General features: G+C 35.2%; 2 pseudogenes; both read right to left on the bottom strand.

Moving 5' to 3' along the window:
* Nucleotides 1–6529: 6529 nt before the first annotated feature.
* Nucleotides 6530–6648, bottom strand: LOC118602140 (annotated as a pseudogene).
* Nucleotides 6649–6768: 120 nt separating this feature from the next.
* Nucleotides 6769–6887, bottom strand: LOC118601817 (annotated as a pseudogene).
* Nucleotides 6888–7584: the final 697 nt, after the last annotated feature.

The raw sequence follows: 7584 nt of genomic DNA on the forward strand, positions 1-7584 counted from the left end.
TCATCTGTTTCTAGCTGCATGTGGTATCTACTCAAATCTATATTGGAAAATTACGCTATAAATGCTTTGTATGCTTTTTTTTATTATTATTCATTTTCAGTCTCTCACAGTCTCTCACTTCTTAATCAATTTCTATTTTCTCAACACAGGCTACATTGTCACCAAGCTATAAAATAATAATTTTTTTAGAACTCAAAAAAAAAAGGGGAAAAAAAAAACAAGAATGAAGTTTTAGGAACCTTTGTACCTGTATTATTATTTTAAGGTAGCCATCCCTCTGCATGGTGCAGGTTGAATTCAGATAGACACCTGATATTGTGATTGCAATATTTTCTAATTCAAGATTTTTTGAAAATCTAAAATGAATTTCCTTTCTCTTTTTTTTTCTGGCATGACTGCAAATACCCAATCTAATTATGAGAGAAATTTAATTTCCCTTTTGGTCTATGACACAGCACAACAATTATCTGAGGATGTTTAAAGAAAATTTATAAAGTAGAATTCCCTTGGTTCACACCGGATAAAGTCCCCATGAAATGATGCCAGGGTCGGTGTCATTTGCTGACATTCATGCATGATTCAGCACCTCTAGATGATTTCAGGGAATCTTTTTTTCTAAAACAAGCCAGACTCTGTCTTTTTTTTCTAGAAACTGAAAGGATCAGAATTCTCAGCTTTTAAGGCTGACTGCCTCCTGTTACCCCCGGCCCCCAGAAGCAACTCAGGGACTCTTTACGTTGTTTCTCTGAATGCTGTTCAGTGACATTGTAGAGATGAGGCAGTCAGATGATTGACAGATTTCTCACTTGTCCTGTGGCTGCTTTTGCATCTGTTGATACAGCCTCTGTGTTTATATGCATGATTAGGCTAAGAATTCCAGGGTCAACCACCCACAGATTGCATCAAAAATAATCAGTCTTATTTGACTGTCGTAACATTTTGGCTACTTTAGTTGTTAAGGCAACCATATCTGATGAAGTATTCACTCATCAATTTGATGTTCAGCAATTGTCTGTCATGGTTCTGAAGTTAGAGGGAAAAAAATAATAAAAATCAACTGTCAAAACAGTCAATCCCAAACAGTCAATCCAATCATGAATTTCTCCCTGACACCAGTGAGCCCTGCTTCTCCTTCCTTTTCTTGCCCCTCCTCCTCCTCTTTTGAGATCTGTCCCTCCCACAAACAGTTTTTTTCTTCTAGTGATGTTGATGAACAGCAGAGAAGGGAGATATTTTAGGTTCACAAATGCTTACATTTTCCTAAAATTTTTCTCTTTCCTTTGTTTTGATGTTTGGTGATTTTTTTTTTTTTTTTTTTTTTTTTTTTTTTTTTTTTTTTTTTTTTTTTTTTTTTTTTTTGCTATTGAGTAATCCTAAAAGGATAGATAAATTGAATGTCTGGAAAACATTTATCTTAATGGAAAATCTAGGCAGAAATATCCTTTGCTTTCTCTTTTAAGATCAATTTCCCTTTCGGGGAGCACAGCTCCAAAGCCAGAGACAGGCAGCTGGTTCTCACAGTCCCTTCCTGTCCCTGAGCCTGCTCCAACCTCCTTGGAACAGAAAAGCTCCGAATCTGGCCCTGGTGTGGGATGTGTCTGGCTTTCCAAGTTGGGAAATGTGTTAGTAATTACTTTTTACTGCTGTCTCCATTTTAATTTCCAGACTTCTCCCTCACCCCCTCCTCGCCTGTGTTTCTCCACCCAGCTTCCTACCTCACTCTGACTGCTAATTTAACCCTGGCTCCCTTCCTCCAGAAACATTTGACCTTGTGCGAGAACTTGGCATCAATTTCTCTCCTCCTACTTCCCCAGACTGGGATAATTAGCATCAGCAGGCAACACTGCCAGACTGCTGCCTGTGTCCGCTGGGCTCTGCCTGGTACAACAGTGGCCCCCTTTTTCTGGGCTAAAGGGCAGTGGCCACTAGTTGCCCGTCACCAGGAAACCTTGTTCAAATTTTACTTCAAGGTAGTATTACCAGGCATGTGGACTAAGCCAATTAGCTCCTTTAATAATAAAAAAAAAATCTGTAGGAAAAAAATACGTGGAAGAATGGAAACCTCCTTAGTTCACATATCTCTGCTTTGAATTTGAAAGAATTCTATTGGTTTTTCTTATCAAGAGAGGTTATGCTGTGTCAATTGACAAACTGTAAAGGGTAACAAGGAAAATAAGAGTTATTTAACCTGCTTAAGAGAGCAAACTTTGCAATCACTTAAGAATGCCCATTTTTCCCTTCTGTTGATAAACTGATACATACCACTTTTATCTCTCTGCTAATTAAGTCCCCAAGGACAAATACTGGGTCTAGTGTCATAACTGAAATACCAGCATATATATACACTTAAATATAATGCTACTTTTATATATAATTAAAAATATATATACTTAAAATAGTCCACAATTTCATATTTTCACTAATTCAGTCCCACCTTCCCTTATTGCACTGAATGAGTGGGGTTTCGTGGTACATGTTGGTGAATGTATGTTCTTGAGGTTTATAGAACTATCTTTGTAAACTGTCTTGGATTACAAGAATTTCATATCAAGCTAGAAATTGGTTGGATTGAAATGGTGATAGAAATTACAAAAAGAAACATTGTCTCTACTCATTTATGGTACACATTCTATTCAACCCAGACTATGAAGTACAAAATACATAGTACAAAATTGTGGATAAACCATGCCGTCTCTCTATTTATTGCACAGGGAAAACAGCAACTGTGTGGGTCCAAATGATGAGGCCCTTATGTGCTAGGAGATGCACATCCAGGAGTTGAATTTCTTCGTATTGCTCCCACCTCTCAGATAAATGAAAACTGTGACTGTTTTTCTAACAAAGAAATTTTCCCTGACCCCCTTGGAGTACTAGTTCATGAATTAAGCACAGGTTTCCAATAACGAAGTACACTACATACTGCTAAAAAGAGTGGATGTGGCTTTAGCCATAGGACTTCAAAGTACAATTTTTGATAAGAAAAAAATTTGACTCTTATACAAATATACAAAGAACAATGGTTAAGATTAATTTATTAATGAGAAAAGTAATAGGATTATAAAACTGGTTCAGGAATTGGAGAGACTAAGTATATATCTATAGATAGGTGATAGATAGAGATAGATAGATAGATAGATAGATAGATAGATAGATAGATAGATAGATAGATAGAAAATAAAATAATAAATAGATGAGAGAGAGAGAGAGAGAGAGAGAGAGAGAGAGAGAGAGAGAGAGAGAAAGATGTCTCTTGGGAATTATATTTTCTGCTAGCCTGAAATCATTTGCATATGTGTCAGACAAAAATCTACAAGTTATAGCTTTGCAGAGCCTGGTACCACTCAATAGTAAATAGTAAATCCAACAAAGGTACATGAACTTAATAAATTAATAATCTGTGGGCTCCAATTAGATAAAAAATCTAGTATGATGTTGAAAGGACATGCAGGCATCTTTTTACCTTATTTTGAGGTTCGGTATAATTTTTCTTAGCAGGGGTTAAGGTCAATTATCTCATCTCTCTGTACTTCAGTGCTTTTATTTGAGAAATGGGAACAACAATATCTGCTGTACAGGATTTCTGCAAGATTTAAATGAAATCGTATACCCAAAGCACCACCCATATTATCTCAGTAAGTGGTAATTCCCTTCTCTTCATGTATTCCTTTCATTCCATATTATCTAACATTTTTCCAATCAGATCTCTTTTAATTGGCACTTCTGCATATTGACAAAATAATGATAATTAATGGTTATGATGACCCTGAGATTCATCACAGCCTTCTGTGTCATTACAGATAAAATTATGTATTCAGCATAGTATTACTGTTAAGTGTAATTTACTATATTCTACTTTTAAAAATTTCATTATCCATGGAACTTGACTCAGTTTAAACAAAATATTCAGTTAAGAAAAACCATATTTTACAGATTATTAAGCATAAAAGAATTCTAGCAAGTGTTTTTACCTGCAACAACAATGTGAATCCAGACGTGTCTGTGTTAGGAGATAGAGTTGAACAAACATCCTCTAAGTTTTCTTCCAATCTAAAATTTTAATAATAAGGAGAAAAAGATACCTAAGAAAAAATAATATGCAGAAAGGAGAATGCCCATGTATGTTAGTTCCCGGGGCGGGGGGGGGGGGGGACAGAATAATTCTGTACTAAAAATAATGACTGTGTGGATTATATTTTTATTTCTTTGACAGCTTGTTAATTATGAACAGTTTCAAATATATAGAAAATAAAATAATAAAACACTCAGGTACCTACCACACAGATTTTACACACCTTAATATTTTAGAGTGTCTCCTTGAGATATTTTTGATAAAAAAATTAAATATACCTAATTCCTCTTCTTATCCTCTACCCTTTCCCTTTCCCCACCTCCCACCCCCAGAGGTAACCATTGTCCTGAAACTGATCTATATCTTTGGCAATGTTATGCACCCATAACAATATATAGTATTATTTGGTGAGATTTTAGACTTTACTCAAGTGGTATCATATCCTGTATGTTATTTTCAACGTATCTTCTTTTCGCCCAACGTTAGGTTTTTTAATGTTACCTGTATAGATATATCTAGTTCTACTTTATTTTGTATTCCAAAGTGTAATCATCCTACAATTTATCAAACCATTTCTTTACTGAGTTATTATCTCTATTTTTTTCTAGAACAACTCTGCAAAAACTCTCTTGTGTATACAAAGAATTCCCTGGATTATAGGGAGAGTTCACCTTCTACTTTAGTAGCTATTGCCAAATTGCCTTCCAAAGTGATTGTAGCGATTTATATGTCTACTAGAATGCCTACTTTCATATATTTTACAGTCATTTGAGTTTTCTTTTCAATGAAGTACCTATTCATCATTTGTTTCCATTTTCCTTTTGAATTGTTTCTTTTTCATAATTTAAACCAGTAGACTTTGAATAAGGCAGATTACACTCCATAATATGCAAGTATGTGTGTGGAATCCTTTAATGGTTATATGCACAAAAATATTTTCTACTAGTATTAATTCGTATTTGTAATTAGTTTATGTGATCCGTATTCTTTTAACTTGAATGTAGTCAACTTTCCTCTCTTGAGTAGTAGAGCAGCGGCTCTAGAGCCAGATGCCTGGGATCAGCTCACACCTCTATCACTTACCACTCACGGGATTTTCATGAGGATTACATGAACTAGTATACATAATGCACTCAGAATATTGTATAGTACATAGACTAGCTCAATAAACATTGGTTTGTTATTACTTTTACTTTATAATTCTGCTTCTATGTCTCATTTAAAAAATATTTATCTGTCTTGACATAAAAAAATATTATCTTAAATTCTCTATTAGAAGTTTTAAAATGTTGTTTCTACATTGATATTTCTGGAATTTATTTTTAGTATGGTATGGCTAGAAAGTCTATTATTTTTCCTTATATGGATAGTCATTTTTAGCAGTATTTAATGATATCTTTTCCTCATGATGCTAACTCTGTCATGGATACCTCAAATATTTATGGTCTGACAATGGGTTTTTGATTTGTTCCAATGGTCAATACCATGCTGCTTACTTACTATAGTTTTATAAAACACCCTCAGATATGGTAGTATGGGTCTTGCCTACTTATTCTTCTTCAAAATTGCCTTACTTATTCCTGGCCTTTTCCTCGCCTGCATAAATTCTAGAATCAGGTTCTCAAGTTCTGTGAAAATTTCCACTAGTTCACTCTGGTTTTGAGGAAGTTTTGATTACAAGGCTAGATTTCATCACAAGAAAGTACTACATGTCAGGCTATACATTATGTGGAAAGAGCCCTGGACTAAGATTTAAAGATTTGAGTTTGAATATCTAAGTATGAGCACTCCTTTGAACAAGCCCATTCATAATTCTTGGCTTCAGTTTCCTCACCTGTAGAAAAGTCTGGACCATGATCACCCAAAAGCATACCTAGAACAATACTACTCAACAAGTAATACCAGGAGGAGTCACATCAGTATCTTATAAACCTGGAAGTATATTAGAATTGCAAATTAAAATTAGGATCTCTGAGGATGGAGCACAGGAATCTATGTTTAACAAACTCCCCAGGTGATTTCTTATACATGGTATGATGGTTAATTTTATGTGTTGATTTGGCTAGGCCAGACTATCTGGATATTTAGTCAAACAATATTCTAGTTGTTTCTGTAAAATAAATTTTTGGATAAGATTAGTATTTAAACCAGTAGACTTTGAATAAGGCAGATTACACTCCATAATGTGGGTGGGCTTCATCCAATCAGTTGAAGGCCTTAATAGGAAAAAGATTTACCTCCTCCTTGGAAGAGGGAATTCTACCATCAGACCATCTTTGGACTCGAACTGCAACTCTTCCTTGGTTCTTCAACCTGCTGGCCCACCCTGCAGATTCTGGACTTGTCAAGTCTTCTTAATCACATGAGTCTATTCTTTGTTTCTTTTCTTTTCTTTTCTTTTCTTTTCTTTCTTTTCTTTTCTTTTCTTTTCTTTTCTTTTCTTTTCTTTTCTTTTATTAACACCTGCAGCACCTAGTATTCCTAGGTGGTCTCCCATTCGAATACTAGCGAGGCCCAACCCTGCTTAGCTTCTGAGATCAGACAAGATCGAACATTTTAAGGGTGGTATGACTGTAGACAACAAAGAAGCTAGTACCCCAAAGAGTCTGCAAGCACCCAACAAACCTGAGAGGCAAGTCCCTGGCAGCATTTCTCTTTCTCCTTTCTCAACTCTTCAAGGTGACTCTTTTTTTTTTAAACGCCTACAGCACCTGACATTCCTAGGTGGTCTCCCATCCAAGTACTAACCAGGCCAGACCCTGCTTATCTTCCGACATCAGATGATATCAGGCACATTCAGGGTGGTATGGCTGTAGCTTCAATTCTTTAAAATAAATCAATATCTCTCTGTCTCAATCTCTCTCTCTCTCTCTCTCTCTCTCTCTCTCTCTCTCTCTCTCTCTCTCTCTCTCTCTCTGTATTCCTTTCTCTCATTGGTCTGTTTCTGTGGAAAACTCAGACTAATACACATAGTGAAGTTTGAGAAGCTCACCTTCAATGTACCTGGCATGACCTCCTCCTTTTATGCATGACTTGTCCAGATTCACCCATTTGTGGAAGAGCTAAGTCTAGAATCTAGGTCACAGAGCATCCAGTTTGATGTGTTTTCTATTGTGCTGTGCTTGTTAAGGAAAACACATTGTAAAGAAAATAAACTGTTTATGTTGAGTGGGTGAGTTAAAGACAGCAGAAATTTTATTTTTACAATGAATTAATTTAAGAGTTCCATTTAAATAAGGAGCTCACCTGGTAATTCTTTTATAAATTTATAAATTTCTATATTCTTGACAGAAAAAAACATCAGTGAGGATTAAAATATTAGGGCTAAATACCCATTTAAAGCTGAACCAAAAATGAAAATAAAGTATTTTTTAAAAATACTTTGTAAGACAATATAAACTTCTTTAACAAACTATTTTATATCCCTATACTATTCAAGAAGTTTTTTGTGTGTTTATAGTGGGGCCATAGGTATAAGTGCAGGCATAAGCTCTGTATGCTCATTCACTTAAGCC

This window comes from Rousettus aegyptiacus, unplaced genomic scaffold (assembly GCF_014176215.1).
Source record: "Rousettus aegyptiacus isolate mRouAeg1 unplaced genomic scaffold, mRouAeg1.p scaffold_m13_p_4, whole genome shotgun sequence".
NCBI classification, from domain to species: Eukaryota; Metazoa; Chordata; class Mammalia; order Chiroptera; family Pteropodidae; genus Rousettus; species Rousettus aegyptiacus.